This window comes from Polyodon spathula, chromosome 50 (assembly GCF_017654505.1).
Source record: "Polyodon spathula isolate WHYD16114869_AA chromosome 50, ASM1765450v1, whole genome shotgun sequence".
NCBI lineage: Eukaryota > Metazoa > Chordata > Actinopteri > Acipenseriformes > Polyodontidae > Polyodon > Polyodon spathula.
In genome coordinates this window covers 761113-779387 of record NC_054583.1, presented here as the reverse complement: position 1 = coordinate 779387, position 18275 = coordinate 761113, and the positions used below count along the sequence as shown (strand labels likewise).

Below are 18275 nucleotides of genomic sequence, written 5' to 3'. Positions count from 1 at the left end.
GCATGGAGAAATGCTGGCTCTGTATGGCTTTATTGAGTTGTCTGGGGTCTAAGTAAATGTGTAAGTTCCCATTCAATTTATTTTCCGTGACGACTAGACTGTTAACCCATAGAGTGGGCTTGGTGACCTTGCGAATGACCCTGCGGGTTTCTAGTTTTGTCAAAGCTGCTCTGAGCCTGTCCAGCACAGCTAGCGATATCTTTCTGCAGCCGTTTACGACTGGGGCTACACTGGGGTCTACATAAATGTGACGAGTACCTGGGAACTGCCCAAGGTCATCAAAAATATCAGCGTATTCCTTAAGCATCTGTTCTTTAGTGATGTCAGACTGACTGGGGGTGCTGAAAACTCTGCGCACAAGATCTACAGCTGTGCATGCATCTCATCCTAGAATGGGGGTGTGTGACTCATTGGTGACAAAAAGTAATCATTTTAGCACAGTACCGTCCCATTTCATGACAGCCAGATGTGTGGTACCATGGGGTTTTACTTTAAGACCTTCATATGCTGTCAACATTACGATTGTGTGTTCCAAGGATTTGTTTGCAAAGCTTACTTCATATGATGCCAAGGGGAGAAGACTGGCATCAGCACTAGTGTCCTTGTTTTGGACTAGGAGTTGAATTTTCCATTGATCCTGTGGGCGTGTGTTTGTATCCTCTTGTGAGTCTGGCCAGGGTTCCAATAAAAACCTCACTGACCTGCCGTGTGAGAATTCTACCGTTATATGTCGCCCTACATACACTTCAACATGATTTCTTTTGTTACACTACCTGCATGTTAAACTATATGTGGGCCAAGCTCTGGGACTGTATTTGCCCCCTGTCTGATTTTCTGCGTTTTTGTGATAGTTGTCATGTATGTTTGTGTCCAGCAATGTGGTCTATAGCTGGGGCATCGACAGTGTCTGATGTTTGAGCCGCAGGCGTCATTACAGTCGGAGAGAAGAGGGCTCTCGCAAACATTTGTTTTGATTGTGCATGTGAGATTTCTTTGGCTCTGCATTTGTCTATCTCTTTCAATAAGGTTACATCGGAGACGGTTTTGTGATGAAAGGACTTATCTGCTTCACTTCTGACGCCATGTCGTGTTCATAAGGACATAAGAACATAAGAAAGTTTACAAACGAGAGGAGGCCATTCGGCCCATCTTGCTGGTTTGGTTGTTAGTAGCTTATTGATCCCAGAATCTCATCAAACAGCTTCTTGAAGGATCTCAGGGTGTCGGTTTCAACACCATTACTGGGGAGTTGGTTCCAGATTCTCTGTGTAAAAAAGTGCCTCCTATTTTCTGTTCTGAATGCCCCTTTGTCTAATCTCCATTTGTGACCCCTGGTCCTTGTTTCTTTTTTCAGGCTGAAAAAGTCCCTTGGGTCGACACTGTCAATACCTTTTAGTATTTTGAATGCTTGAATTAGGTCGCCGCGTAGTCTTCTTTGTTCAAGACTAAATAGATTCAATTCTTTTAGCCTGTCTGCATATGACATGCCTTTAAACCCGGAATAATTCTGGGCGCTCTTCTTTGCTCTCTTTCTAGAGTAGCAATATCCTTTTTGTAGCGAGGTGACCAGAACTGCATACAATATTCAAGATGAGGTCTTACTAGTGCATTAGTAATGCAAAAATACAGTTTTAACATTACTTCCCTTGATTTAAATTCAACACTTTTCACAATGTATCCAGGCTTATGGTTGGCCTTTTTTTATAGCTTCCCCACATTATCTAGATGAAAACATTTCTGAGTCAACAAAAACTCCTAGGTCTTTTTCAATTTTTCAATTTCAGTATCTCCCATATGATATTTATAATACACATTTTTATTTCCTGCGTGCAGTATTTTATACTTTTCTCTATTAAATGTCATTTGCCATGTGTCTGCCCAGTTCTGAATCTTGTCTAGATCATTTTGAATGACCTTTGTTGCTGCAACAGGGTTTGCTTGTAATACTGGAAAAACATTTTGGAATCGGTTTTAGCCCCCTTAGCAATGTTCATTTCTATTTTTCTCTTGGCCTTTCTAACTTCCTTTTTGACTTGCGTTTGCAGTTCTGTGTACTCTTTCTGCTTACTTTCTTTTTGGTCCTTTTTAAACGCTCTCTCTTTATCTCAGTAAAATGACAGAGGGAGAATAAAGTCACGGGGATAAAAAATTAAATCTGTCATTAATAAAAGCATATTGCGGCGTTGGTGCGCACAGGTTCAGCAAAGAAGGACGAGGCAAGCAAATGAAATTTCAATGTGTTGCTTTTTTATTTGCTCAGCAGTGGCGACTACAAACTAACAGTAGCGTTTATAAGCGCTGAACTGAGCCGAGAGTAAAGACGCAAACAAGGGAGAGGAGAGCACATTAAATCAAGAGCAACCGTATGTAACCGGTCTGTGTGTGCGTCTCTTTCCCTGGCTAGTAAGAGCCGAAGGCCGCGTCTCTCTTTGCCTGCCTGCCCGCACACTCCGGTTTTCTTACATCTTTGTGTTGATCTTACTGAACGGTTTGTTAAAAAGGACCACTGGAGATCAAACGCTGGAAGGCGGCGACGTTTATTTCTCTCTGTACAACAGAAAATGAAAGAAAATAAGCAAAAAGATGGCTCGGTTCAGACAGGGGGCAAATACTTTTTCTTTGCACTGTGTGTGTGTTCCTTCATGTGTGTGTATATTTCCCCCGTTTATGAAAAGAACGTGTATGTTTTTCATCCCCTATACTGCAAACTATTTCTTATATAGTCTGCCCCTGGTGAGATATGAACATTTTAAAAGGGGGGCTATTAATAATATTCCATCGCATGTGTATGTAAAAATTTTTAACTACACCCAAAAATTTACTTCAAAAAAAATATATATATATAATATAGATATATAATATATATATATACTACAGTGCAGAGCATCGACCTACATGCCTCTCATTAAACTTGAAGTGATATAGATATCAGTTTTGCATTTTTTTCATTCTATCAACCTTCATTCGTGTACACTGTAATATAACCTCTTCTAATATATATATATCACATTTCAATGAATTGTGTTTTGGATTTTTTTCATTCTATCAACCTTCATTCGTGTACACTGTAATGGTTGAACCTCTTCTAATATATAAATGTTTGTATAACAGTGCAGAGCATCGACCTACATGCCTCTCATTAAACTTGAACTGAAAAAAGCTATCTGGAGAGATCTACTGGCTTAAACCATCTACTGGCTTTTGGGGGGGGGGGGGGGGAAGGGGACAATGAAAGGAAGTAAGCATGTGACATTACCAACTTGGAGAAGATTATATTGATTTAACAATAAACATATATGTCACCATCGTAGTCTGGATTTCCGCGGAAAGTAATTTGAACGGTGGACACTTTTGTTTTTGATAGCCCTCTCTAGATGAAACATTTGACAACTTAGAATCAAGGTAGGTTCATTCGTGTACCATTGCACTGGTGGAGATGGGGGGAAAGCAATGAATAACATGGAATGACAGGAATTAGCAATTCCAACCTGTAGAAGCCAACTCCCATTGTTAGTTTTAAATAAATGGTACCCCAAACCAAGAAGAGCGAATTTTCAGCTGGCTCCTGTGAAAACAAAAACTATTCCACATCTATCTACCCTTTGGAAACAGTTGAATCGTAGTTCATCGCGTTTGCTGATCTGTTTTCGTCTTGTTTTCCTGGCAGGAAGGCAATCTACCTGTTCATATACATTTTGTTTTCACAGATTGACTCCTAAAGTATTGCTTCAATTTTCTGACAAAGTGAAAAAAAAAAAAAAATTAGTTTGGAAAAATGTTTAGCACAACACTTCTGAGTATAGAGACCAGTGTGAGCGCTTTGCCTCCTCGACCTGGGCGTGATGAAGGTTAAGCATTTAACTTGCAAACAGAGTATGGTGCATAGTGACATGTACAGTACTATTAAGTGTTATTTAGTGTGAAAATTGGAGCATTTATTATGAATCATTTTAGAACATTAGAACATAAGAAAGTTTACAAACGAGGGAAGGCCATTCGGCCCATCTTGCTCGTTTGGTTATCAGTAGCTTATTGATCCCAGAATCTCATCAAGCAGCTTCTTGAAGGATCCCAGGGTGTCGGCTTCAACAACATTACTGGAAAGTTGATTCCAGACCCTCACGATTCTCTGTGTAAAAAAGTGTCTCCTATTTTCTGTTCTGAATGCCCCTTTATCTAATCGCCTTTTGTGACTCTGCCCCTTGTTTCTTTTTTCAGGTCGAAAAAGTCCCTTGGGTCAACATTGTCAATACCTTTTTAGAATTTTGAATGCTTGAATTAGGTCGCTGCATAGTCTTCTTTGTTCAAGACTGAATAGATTCAATTATTTTAGCCTGTCTGCATATGACATGCCTTTTAAACCCGGAATAATTCTGGTCGCTCTTCTTTGCACTTTTTCTAGAGCAGCAATATCTTTTTTATAGCGAGGTGACCAGAACTGAACACAGTGTTCAAGATGAGGTCTTACTAGTGCATTGTACAGTTTTAACATTACTTCCCTTGATTTAAATTTAACACTTGTCACAATATATCCGAGCATCTTGTTGGCCTTTTTTATGGCTTCCCCACATTGTCTAGATGAAGACATTTCTGGGTCAAAATAAAATACTAGGTCTTTCTCATAGATTCCATCTTTAATTTCAGTATCTCACATATGATATTTATAATGTACATTTTTATTTTCTGCGTGCAGTACCTTACACTTTTCTCTATTAAATGTCATTTGCCATGTGTCTGCCCAGTTGTGAATCTTTTCTAGATCATTTTGAATGACCTTTGCTGCTGCAACAGTGTTTGCCACTCCTTCTATTTTGTGTCATCTGCAAATTTAACAAGTTTGCTTACTATACCAGAATCTAAATCATTAATGTAGATTAGGAATAGCAGAGGACCTAATACTGATCCCTGTGGTACACCGCTGGTTACCACACTCCATTCTGAGGTTTCTCCTCTAATCAGTACTTTCTGTTTTCTACATGTCAACCACTCCCTAATCCATGTACTTGTGTTTCCTTGAATCCCTCCTGTGTTCAGTTTGAGAATTATTCTTTTTTGCTCATATTGCAAAATGGAAAATATCAAACAAGCAAAGAACAAAACAATAAAGAAGAGACAGCAGAGGCAGAGACTAATTTAAAATCGCAGATTGAGCAGCACCTTCACAATCTCTTCTGGAACTGTACATTTGCTCAAGCACATTTTGCAATTTGATTATACTGCTTTACTCAGAGACTGAAGATGCTGTCTCTTTTCTGTTTCGTTCTTTGTTTGTTTGATATTTTCCGTTTCACCAAAATAATTTGCTCAAAAACCGAAATAACCTTTCCTTTGATTCTTTGATAATTTGTAAATGCTCAGATCGTGAAACGTCTTTTTTGTCGGCGATTAACTGAATCCTGACACACACTAATGTGGACTTTTCAGGCCCATAGCACAGGTTGTTTGGGCAGTAAATAATTAATAAATACAAAAATAATAACATTTTGCAATCTCACTGTATCATACTATAAAGGGACTTTTGACTGGACTCTTATGTTATGTTATGTTATTTTATTTATGTCTTTTTTCTGTGCTAGTATCAATAAAAGTAATACTATGAAACAAAATTTAATTTTAAAAAAAGACTGACATCTAAGATTCTTGAAACATTGATTTATGAATACTGTGACGTGTGAAAATGAAGACGGATGCTACAGGAATTGTGATTTTTTAATTCAATGGTTTATTTTTTACAGATACTATATTTATTTAATCACTGTCAGCCGTGACCCATGCTTCCAAAATAATAAATGGCTGGTTATTGATGTCTTTCTTTTAAGAACTATTGCATTTAACACTGTCTTTGGCTCCCCTCTCTCTCTCTCTCTCTCTCTCTCTCTCTCTCTCTCTCTCTCTCTCTCTCTCTCTCTCTCTCTCTCTCTCTCTCTCGCTCTCTCTCTCTCTCAAGCACCAAACCTTTCTGCCATTTTTACCGTTGTCAGCCTGAGCTCCCATATTTGAATCTTTAAGACTCTGGAGTGTTCGCCTGCCCCATGCTGCTTAACACTCTCCCTGTGTCCGAAGAGCAAACAAGTCCTTTGAGTTAGTGCAGACTGCTGGGTCGTTACACAGCTCCCCCCTCAGAGTCCCTTGTCCTGAGGGGACCAACAAAGTCCCGAAAACGACCCGGGAGTCTGCGCCAACCCTTGCCCTCTGGGAGGTAGTTGAAGCTGGTAGACCACCTCCCCGATTCTCTCCAGGACCCGGCATGGCCCAAGCCAGTCGCTGTCAAGTTTGGGACAGTGGCCCCTCTCCCACTCGGGACTGTAGACCCACACAAGCTCCCCGTCTTCAAAATGTTTCCACCGTGTCATAGTTCCACTTCTGCTGTCACTGCAGCCCTCACTTGGTCCCCTGCAAAAGCGTAAGCCATCTCCAGGCAGTCCTGTAGCCTGCTCGTGGACCAGGGGGCTCGACTGGGGCATCCAGCAGCAGGCCAAACGTGAATGCAATGGAGTCCAGAGCTCACATCCCAACATGAGCAAGGCAGGAGTGCAGGAGGTTGAATCTTGTTCTGCTGTACAGCAGAACCAGACACTCCCCTGTCCCCGTCACTCTGGTTACTAGTGGTGCTGATCATGATTTTGACTATAAGAGTATGGTTAAACTGCTCTAAGAGACCATCACTCTGAGGGTGGAGTGGAGTTGTGCAGGTTTTGTGGATGTTCAACTGCTCGAAATTACAGCCCTGGTAGCTGTGAATCTCCTTTGGGACCCCAAACCGGCTGAAAAAACCCTCCAGTAAGGCATTGACCACAGTATCAGCTTCCTGGTCAGGCAGGGGGTACGCCTCGAGCCTCTTTGTGAAGTAATACATGGCCACTAGTATGAACCAGTTTCCTCTGTCCGACCACAGGAATGGCCCCAGGATATCGATCCCATGGGCTCGCCATGGGCCCGCCGACAGGAAACTGCTGGAGGGGTGCATGGGACTGGTCTGTGGGTCCCTTGCAGACTACATCTTGTCTGCACCGCCCCCAGGGACGCAGGTCCTTGATGACCCCAAAGTGTCCCGTATCAGGAGCTCCATGGTGATCCCTCAGCACAGCTTCCTTCAGAGCTTGGGGGACCAACATTTGCCACCTTGCTTCGCCAGTAGCTGGCTCCTGCCCCTATATCATTGCGATGCTATACCAGATGTGTCTGTCCAACTCCCTCCTCAGTGAGGGCAAAGCTGCCCTTGTACTCTTGCAGCAGCTCCCACAGCTGATCCTGCTGTTCTGGGCTAAGCCCCTGACAGCTGCAGCACCAGACAGCGTTCACTGCTGCATGAGTTGCATCCCCTCGCTGGCTTGGCTGCTACTGTGAGGAGGCGGTTAACTGTGGGAATGGCTCAGGCTGGACTGGTGAGGGTTCACTGGTGGGGGATATTCTTGTTCGACGCTGACCCTGGGCATGGCTGGGATTCCCCGAGACGAGGCAATCTCTTTTTTTCACTAGTTTTTTTTTTAAATCTTTGTACAAACGTTTGTTTAATTCCTTCTACTCTCCATTAACGTAGATTAAAGACTACAACAAAATATATATTTTAATGTACTTCACACACACACACACACACACACACACACACACACAATGTGGTTCCCTGAAAGAGAAGATGACCACCAATGACATTATGTATGGGATATGCCTGCCCATTGGGTTGGTATCACTGAGCTCTCTATACCAGAGCTGCCGATAGGCCCCTTCCTGGGGTGACATCCTGAGGAAGCGATTTCTCTTTTTCTATCAAACCCATGAGGGCGACCAAGTGTTTGGTGGTCGTCTTCTCTTTTAGGGAACCAGGGTTACGGTAAGTCACCTGACATTCCCTTTCAATCGGAAGATGACCACCAACGACATTATGTATGGGACGATGTATACCAGAGCCGTCACGAGGAGGAAGGAACAGCAGCATATGAGAGAGGCATCAGAACCACATAACCCCAGGGTTAGCGGTTTGAGCTTACGTAAGAACATAAGAACATAAGAAAGTTTACAAACGAGAGGAGGCCATTCGGCCCATCTTGCTCGTTTGGTTGTTAGTAGCTTATTGATCCCAGAATCTTATCAAGCAGCTTCTTGAAGGATCCCAGGGTGTCAGCTTCAACAACATTATTGGGGAGTTGATTCCAGACCCTCATGATTCTCTGTGTAAAAAAATGCCTCCTATTTTCTGTTCTGTTCTGAATTACACCCTCAAGCCTAATGAAGACAGGGCAGGATCTACCACATTAAGGTGGTAGAACCTGGAGAAAGTATACGGCATAGCGCAGCTAGCCGCAGTACAAATATTGGACAGTGAGGCCCCTCTGAAGGGGGCCCAAGATGTAGCCAACTCTCTAGTGGAGTGTGCAGCTACCCTCCCAGGTGGGGGGCAAGCCAGCACCATCATTCACAGTCGAGACTGTGTCCACAGTCCAGTATAACAGACACTGCTTAGAGATGGGCAGTCCTAGGGTCCTTGTCTCATGTCAGATTGGCGCAGAGCGCTTGTCCTGCACGTAGCATCTCAATGCCCGCACTGGGCAGAGGAAATTCAATTTCTCATCCTCCATTGAAGAAAACGGGAGTGGATGGAAGAACTCCATTTCCACAGATTGATTAATGTGGAAGGCTGTGATCACCTTGGGGAGGAAAGCAGGGTTGGTGCAAAGAGACTCCCTGCTGTCATCCTCCCAGAGTCCCATGCAGGAGCTGTGCACAGACAGCACCTGCAGCTCACTGACCTGCTTAGCAGAGGTGATAGCCAGGAGGAAGGCTGTCATAGACAGGTGCTTCAAATCTATGGAGTGTATGGGCTCAAATGGGGCCTTCTTAGAGTCTCCAGTACAATATTAAACCTCTGCGGTCCTATGTCGGACCAGGTCCGACATGACAATTTATCCTTTCCGACCCTGTCCGACATCATCAAAAAGACGTAAAACACAGGTCTTTAGTCGTTTTTTCTCCGGAAAAAGTCGAAAAAACCTTTCAATAGCCAAGTGAGATCGATAGGAGCCGAATGAAGCCGAAAAAAGGGCGTATCTCATAGCCCCGTCCCCTACAGAGATAACACAGATATGACAAAGGAAATAGATTCTTCTGCTTTTTGAGGTGTTACAGTAATAAAATAATGACTTGGATCGCATTATTGAGGAGTTTGGTGATAAAAACAAGTGACCAGGAGAGGATTTTTCAGTATGCACATCTATAAAGAGCTATGTGAAAAATACAGTGAACAAGGGGTGGGGCTTGGCTGGAGATGCAGTACTGAGTGTCCTTTTGTGATTCAATGCCTTTTAAACCACGCGTGTGAAAATAAATTGACTCTGATGTGCCTGACAAGCATTGAATAAATGGACCACAAAGGGTTAAGGCTCTATTCAGGGAGAACAGTCCTCCTGGGAGGGCGAAATCGCTGATCGCTGAAACAGGTCCTGCAGAAATTGTACGATGACTGGCATAGGGAAGAGATTGGGTCATGGCTTCTAGCCAGACACCAAGCTTGAAAATACCTCCACTTGTAGGTGTACAAGGAATTAGTGGAGTCTGCCCTAGCGCTCTGCAACATACCCACAACCACATCAAATAGCCCTAGGGCTAGCCAGTGGTCCATTTCAGGGGCCAGACCCATAGCCAGAACCTGCCTGGTTCTGAGTACTGAGAGCCCTTCGCCTGACTGAAGAGATCCATGTGCAGTGGGATCTCCCAGGGCTGGCCAGACAGACAAACAGACAGAGCCCCTTTCAATCCTGTTCAGTTCACTACAATATAATCCCTTCTTGGTGTCTGTGTTAGTTTATTACATTCTTCCAGAGTTTAGTTTCATTAACGCTGCAGACAGACAGACAGATAGGCCGACAGACGGACAGACAGACAGGCAGACAGACATACCCAATCCTGTTCAGTTTGACGCTACAATATAATTCCTTCTTCTTGTCTGTGTTTCTTCTGGGTTTCAGCCTGTGCAGTTTCTGATTGAAGTCAGGGTTGAATTTAACCCCTTGTGTTACCTGCCTGATTTTCCCATTTTTCTTTCAGAAATGTCAACGATTTCAGAAGAGGATTCCACAACTCTGATAATACAGCAACAAAATGGTGAGAGACTCACAAACGCACACACACACACAAACAGGCAGGCAGTCAAAGAGACAGACAGACAATGGCATTACTATGTCAATAATGGTTCTGTATTACACTGAGGGGCAATAGCAGCACAACTGTATATTTGTATGTGTCTTTAAAGCATTTTGTATTTCTCTCCCCCATCTCTCCCCTCCTTCTCTCACTCTCCATCTCCATCTCCCTCTTTCTCTCCATCTCCCTCTCTCTCTCCAGCCTCCACTCAAATGGTACAGTCTCGCCCCCTGCTGTTAATGAAGCGCTATTGGATTCTGCTTGTGACCCCGTTCTGTGCTGTGGTTATCGGGGCGCTGCTATTCACCTTCACTCTGCACCTGCAACACAGGAGAGGTGAGTACAGACTAGAACACGAGGAAAGAGTACAGACTAGAACATAAAGAGCAGACTAGAACATGAGGAGAGAGTACAGGCTAGAACACGAGGGGAGAGTATAGGCTAGAACATAGAGAGCAGACTAGAACATGAGGAGGGAGTACAGGCTAGAACATAGAGAGCAGACTAGAACATGAGGAGAGAGTACAGACTAGAACATAGAGAGCAGACTAGAACATGAGGAGAGAGTATAGGCTAGAACACGAGGGAAGAGTATAGGCTAGAACATAGAGAGCAGACTAGAACATGAGGAGGGAGTATAGGCTAGAACACGAGGGAAGAGTATAGGCTAGAACATAGAGAGCAGACTAGAACATGAGGAGAGAGTACAGGCTAGAACATAGAGAGCAGACTAGAACATGAGGAGAGAGTACAGACTAGAACATAGAGAGCAGACTATAACATGAGGAGAGAGTACAGACTAGAACATGAGGAGAGAGTATAGGCTAGAACACGAGGGGAGAGTATAGGCTAGAACATAGAGAGCAGACTAGAACATGAGGAGAGAGTACAGACTAGAACATAGAGAGCAGACTAGAACATGAGGAGAGAGTACAGACTAGAAACGAGGAGAGAGTACAGATTAGAAACGAGGAGAGAGTACAGACTAGAACATAGAGAGCAGACTAGAACATGAGGAGAGAGTACAGACTAGAAACGAGGAGAGAGTACAGATTAGAAACGAGGAGAGAGTACAGACTAGAACATAGAGAGCAGACTAGAACATGAGGAGAGAGTACAGACTAGAACATAGACAGCAGACTAGAACATGAGGAGAGAGTACAATCTATGGTAACCCATGGTAGCCCTTGATAGCCATTGGTAAAGATCAGGTGTGTCTTATTAAACTCACATAATACCATGAATGGATCAAACTGCTATGCAACAGGAGTCTTATTTCCATCCCTGCATTGAAACTGTAATTTAATATTGATCTGATATTAATATAACATTGACGTCAATCTGACGTGATCTTAATCTGACGTACTTACCATTATTCTGAGGTCAGTGTGTCGTCACACTAGGTCAGGTCCAAAATGGTTGGTCCGACTTGAATCGGTGTCACACAGATCATTGTTCGAGTCCACAAGAATGATAATTTGAGTATCATTCTCAGAATAATCGTAGGGACATCGACTGTCAACAGATAGACACACACACAGAGTATGTCTCTAATTTATGTCTGATGTCCTCGTCTTCTTTGTCCTCTCTTACTTTTAGAAAAGCGTTTTATATATTGATTATATATATCTATATTAGTATTATATATATATATATATATATATATATATATATATATATAATATATTCTTTCAGTATATTATATTAAAGAAAGAGTAATCGAACTAATTGACTCCACAAATTAACTGGTTGAGGTCAAAATTATTGGAATGACAAACTCCAGTTTAAAATGGTTAAGGAAAATTACAACACTTAACCCTTTATTCAGACCTTTAAATGTTTTCTAATGAGCGGGACTTACCAAACAGTAAGATCTTCAATTAGATGTAGGCATAACCCTAACCCTAACCCTAACCCTAACCCTAACCCTAACCCTAACCCTAACTCCAAACCCCAAACCCCAACCCCAACCCTAACCCTAACCCTAACCCTAACCCTAACCCTAACCCTAACCCTAACCCTAACCCTAACCCTAAACCCTAACCCTAACCCCAAACCCCAAACCCCAACCCCAACCCCCAACCCTAACCCTAACCCAAACCCCAACCCTAACCCTAACCCTAAACCTAACCCCAACCCTAACCCTAACCCCAACCCAACCCCAACCCCAACCCAACCCTAACCCTAACCCTAACCCTAACCCTAACCCAAACCCTAACCCTAACCCTAACTCCAAGAACCCAAAACCTAACCCTAACCCTAACCCAAAACCCAAACCCTAACCCTAACCCTAACCCTAACTCCAACCCCAACCTTAAACCCAACCCCAACCCCAACCTAACCCTAAACCTAACCTAACCCTAACCCTAACCCTAACCCCAACCCTAACCCTAACCCCAACCCCAACCCTAACCCTAACTCCAACCCCAACCTTAAACCCAACCTCAACCCCAACCCCAACCTCAACCTCAACCCCAACCCCAACCCCAACCCCAACCCCAACCCCAACCCAACCCCCACCCCAACCCCAACCCCAACCCTAACCCCAACCCTAACCCTAACCCTAACCCCAACCCCAACCTTAACCCCAACCCCAACCCCTAACCCTAACCCTAACCCTAACCCTAACCCCAACCCCAAACCCCAACCCCAACCCCAACCCCAACCCAACCCTAACCCTAACCCAAACCCTAAACCCCAACCCCAACCCTAACCCCTAACCCCAACCCCAACCCTAACCCCAACCCCAACCCCAACCCCAACCCTAACTTCAGCTCCAACCCCAAACCCAACCGTAACCCTAACCCAACCCCAATACTAACACTAACGCCAACCCCAACCATTACTCCAACCACAACCCCAACCCTAACTCCAACCCCAACCTTAAACCCAACCCCAACCCCAACCCCAACCCTAACTCCAGACCCCAACCCAACCCCAACCCCAACCCCAACCCTCAATCCAACCCCAAACCCAACCGTAACCCTAACCCAACCCCAACCCCAATACTAACACTAACCCCAACCCCAACCCAAACCCTAACCCTAAACCCAACCCCAACCCCAACCCAACCCCAACCCCAACCCCAACCCCAACCCTCAACCCAACCCCAACCCCAACCCAACCCCAAACCCAACCCCAACCCCAACCCAACCCCAACCCCAACCCCAACCCCAACCCAAACCCCAACCCTAACCCCAACCCCAACCCCAACCCCAACCCCAACCCCAACCCCAACCCAACCCCAAACCCAAACCCAAAACCCAACCCCAACCCCAACCCTAACCCCAACCCCAACCCCAACCCTTACTCCAACCCCAACCCCAACCCTAACCCCAACCCCAACCCCAACCCCAACCCCAACCCCCAACCCTAACCCTAACCCCAAACCCCAACCCTAACCCCCAACCCTAAACCTAACTCCAACCCCAACCTTAAACCCAACCCCAACCCCAAGAACCCTAAACCTAACCCTAACCCTAACCCTAACCCCAACCCCAACCTTAAACCCAACCCCAACCCCAACCGTAACCCTAACTCCAACCCCAACCTTAAACCCAACCTCAACTCCAGCCCCAACCTCAACCTCAACCCCAACCCCAGCCCCAACCTCAACCCCAACCCCAACCCCATTGGGTTGGCATTGGGTTGAGGGTTGGATTTGGGATTGAGGTTGGGGGTGGAATTTGGGGTGGGGTTGGACTTTGGGTTGAGGTTGGGCTTGGGATTGAGGTTGGGTTGGAATTTGGGTTGGGGTTTGAATTGGGTGGGGTTGGGGTGGGGGGGTTGGGTCACCTGGGCTTTGGGATTGGGTGGGTTGGGTAACCCAAACCCTAACCCAACCCCAACCCCAACCCTAACCCCAACCCCAACCCCAACCCTAACCCAAAACCCCAAACCCAACCCCAACCCCAACCCTAACCCCAACCCCAACCCTAAACCCAACCCCAACCCCAACCCCAACCCTAACCCCAACTCCAACCCCAAACCCAACCCCAACCCTAACCCCAACCCCAACCCCAACCCCAACCCCAACCCCAACCCAACCCCAACCCCAACCCCAACCATGACAACCCCAACCCTACTCCTGTTTTGGGTTGGGACCCCAGGTTGGTTGGTGTTGGAATTACCCAACCCCAACCCCAACCCAACCCTAACCCTAACCCCAACCCCAACCCCAACCCCAACCCCAACCCCAACCCCAACCCCAACCCCAACCCCAACCCCCCCAACCCCAACCCCAACCCCAACCCCAACCCTAACCCCAACCCCAACCCCAACCCAACCCAAAACCCCAACCCCAACCCCAACCCCAACCCCAACCCCAACCCCAACCCCAACCCCAACCCTCAACCCAAACCCAAACCCAACCCCAACCCTAACCCCAACCCCAACCCCAACCCCAACCCCAACCCCAACCCCAACCCCAACCCCAACCCCAACCCCAACCCCAACCCCAACCCCAACCCCAACCCCAACCCCAACCCCAACCCTAACCCTAACCCCAACCCCAACCCCAACCCTAACCCAACCCCAACCCCAACCCAACCATTACTCCAACCACAACCCTAACTCTAACCCCAACCCCAACCCCAACCCCAACCCTAACTATGGTGGCATCTAAAAAAAGTAGGGGGGGAAGGAAGGAGCAGAGGTCAAATATCTGTCCCATTGTTGGTGTGGCAACAGAGCAGGGGCAGCAACTCTACCCCAGTTGGAGGCCAACCTTGTTGTCCATTGGGGTCGGCGGTCTAGGAGGTCTCAGACCTGGTGATGGTGGAGCGGAGAGAGGAGGTGGTGCTCGACTACTCCATTGTGCTGGAGCGGTGAGTAGGCCAACTTCTGCGCGACAACCCTCGGGCATGTATCCGGGGATCTCTGGCACTCCCAGATCCGTGCTCAGTGTGTTTCCACCCGTGATGTGGCGCAGAATGGCTTGCTTTACCAGGTCAAAGTGGGAGGCTACCAGCGCTGTGTATCTATTAGAAATAATAGTCGTGATATTGAAACACCCACACGTAACACAAACACTATCACAAGTCCACAGTGAGTGCTACAGTATAGTGCTCGTGGTGCAAATACAATTCATTGTGACACAAGTGAAATGTTGTCCAGGTTAGGTGCTGGTCTTTAGCGACAGCTCTAGATTGTGTTAACTGTCTGTGAGAAGGGAAGGATCTTGTAGGGGGTTCGGACACCCTGTTTATTCCCACGCTGTCAGGCAATGTCTTATTGACAGGAGTCAGCTGTGAAGGAATTGGCTGACTCCAGCGTGAGACAGACCCGGCGGTGCAAGCAAGCCACACAGCGGTTATTTTCTTTTCACTATCTTAGATAATTAGCGCAGCGGGACTGAGCCGTCCCACAGTGTATAAGAGAGGATACTGAGCAGGGCCTGTTTCTCTGGGCTTCCACCACTAGAGGGAGCAAGGAGCCGCAGTTAAAAACCTGCACATTTTATTTTGTAGTTTTTCCTTAAAGTGTTTTGTTTTCCTTTTTTCTTTTGCCTTTTGCTATTCAATTTGGTTTACACACCTGTGCGTTTGATTTATGAAGACGGGGCACAATACCATTGCTGGTAGAGTGCCACTGAACTGTCACGGAAGCACCTGCCAACTGAGCGCAGGCTAATAAATCTGGGCGTCTGCGCTGGCATTTCATATTCCAACTTTGTGTCTGCCTTGTGTTTTCCCACACCCTTCCACACCGTCTAATAACAAAAAACAAACAAAACACTCAACATTACAATACAGGTCCCCTTCTGGTTTAGCCTTAACCATAACAAGGAACAGAACACCTCGCTACGTCCCCTTATATATTGTCAATCATGAACCTGTGGTAAACAATTGCAACCGCTCCTCCAGTCCGTGTCTGCCACATCGTTTCCCTTCCAGGTCGATGATTTAGTGTACCGTAGCTCCACCCCCTTTCTAGATGGTAGACTTCTGCCTAACCCTGGGAATGAATTGTCTGTTCATCCAGTCCAGGGTACTCTGTTCCCTTTACACAGTGCCAAGTTGGAAGGGAGATTTATCACCAAGAATCACAATGTCTTAGTTGTTGTCCTTGTTTTGATGTGGTCTCCCTTCTGTTTTTTGTTGATTTCTCTCCCCTTCCTTTCTAGTTTAAATGCTTCCAGTATCATAGGAAAAAAAATTGCTCATTTACCCAAGGGAAAGGGTAAATTTCTACGTCAGGGGGAGCGGACGTCAAAGTTCGTCACGAAAGAACACTTATAATAAAACAAACGTACCCTTAAATTTTCGTTTAGGTACAGTTAACAGGTATTAAAAGGTCCGCAATCAAACGTGGAACCTTTTAATCCCAAAATTATTTGCTTTTGTCATATATGAGTGGAGTTGGTGGACTTTGTCTTTAATTATTAAACAGATCACAGCTGAAGGTGCAGAAAGGGAGAGTACAGGACCAGAGTTAATTTCTTACAGACAGCCTAGATAATTCAATATTTGTAGTTATGAAAATATTTTAGCCTTTTCTTTTCTTTTGGTTATGAAATACATTAATTCACTTGTTTTAAGCATTTGAAACCTTATGGAATGTTAGTTATATTGCTAAAATGACATACCATTATTTGCACAAAGTGTAATGTTCCTAGCAAGAAATTATCAATGCAGCTGTAGCCTGTTTGCTTTCTGCTTATGTGCATTATATGACAGCTGGCCTCTACTGTAGATTTTATTTGAATTACACAACTCAAATCTTGGTATAGAAAACAGCTTATTAGATATTACAATAAAGTTTGCTTAGGTGATGCGGATTTGCAAAAAGTCACAACTGTGTCTTATCCACACAAGAACGAAGAACAGGCATCAAGGACACAGCGATGCACTAGGAATGTGATTGAGATCATTGACATGGATTTTGCCTAAACGTATTTGCAATGTTGTCAGACTCTCTCTCCCCTCACCACACACACACACACACACACACACACACACACACACACACACACACACACACACACACACACACACACACACACACACACATTCATGTACAATGTACACTTTCACCTTCACACGTTTGTATGCATATACAATGTTCTTATAATACTGTAAGTGTTTGGTGGCTATTTCTAATCATGTTGAGTTTATTTATCGTGGAGGCGAGCAAAGAGTACCAGAGAAAATGCATGATTAGAAGATTCACCGAACAATTCATTATAAACAAACTGTGCATTGGATTAGGGAGTTCTATCATAATTTTAAAAGCTTAATAAATATATAATGAAGTGTTACACACATGGTATACATGTATAAAATCTAACAACTACAAACAGAAATGGCACTTCAAAGGTATTTATTTCTAGCCTAAAATCGTACCTAGTAAAATACAGACAAAAGAGAAAATGAGAAAATAAATACCATCCAATATATATAGATAGCTTACAGTGTTTCTTTTCAACCAAAGAAAGCTTGCAAAATTCACATTAAAACAGTTGTATATAGTAAGCTGTTGCAAACTATCCCCCCAAAATAGAGTAAATGACTAGTGGCGTTCAGTTTATTTATTTTTACCCACAGGCCAGATAATCACTTTTTTTTTTTTTTTTTTTTTAAATGAAGTTTACAAATTCTAAACATAGATGCCCGTTATTTTTCATTTCCATTTGGCCTCTGCTCGCTGGTGGGAGAGCCATCTCCCTGTACGCTAGCAGTTTCAATAACAGCAAATTATGCCTCCATTAATTGTTCTTAAACTCGTTAACATGCATTTTGATTAATGAGTTCCCCTTATGTAGTCATTGAGACAGGACGTGATGTAGGTGACCTGCGACAATTAAGCTTTTTAACGAGAAATGCGTTAATTAACGACCTCATCGGTTCAATTTCATAGCATTGACGGATTGATTTAATTAGCACATTTGACAGTCACTTGCTACTAAAGGTCTCGTTACTATGCCACGAGTTTGATACAATAACACTGTTTTTTGAAATGCCTGCCCATTGTGTATTTTTTGTAAAGACATGAATAGAGTCTTGTAAATATGTAAATATTGCGTTCAGGTTTCGAGTAGATGCAGCGACTGTGTTGTTTTTGCCACCTCTGAATTAATGACGTGCTTTGTTTGTGGTCGAGAGGGACACATTGCAAAGAATAGAAGCAGTCCCAGGGGG

General features: G+C 44.6%; 1 long non-coding RNA gene across 1 annotated transcript in view; it reads left to right on the top strand.

Annotated features, from left to right (window-relative positions):
• The window catches only part of LOC121306773, a 17392-nt gene extending 6925 nt beyond the window's left edge, over positions 1–10467 (top strand). Inside the window, exons 2-3 of the long non-coding RNA XR_005948244.1 lie at positions 10042–10098; positions 10339–10467. This is a non-coding gene — a long non-coding RNA (uncharacterized LOC121306773). The remainder of the gene's footprint in view (positions 1–10041; positions 10099–10338) is intronic.
• The last annotated feature ends 7808 nt before the right edge of the window (positions 10468–18275 follow it).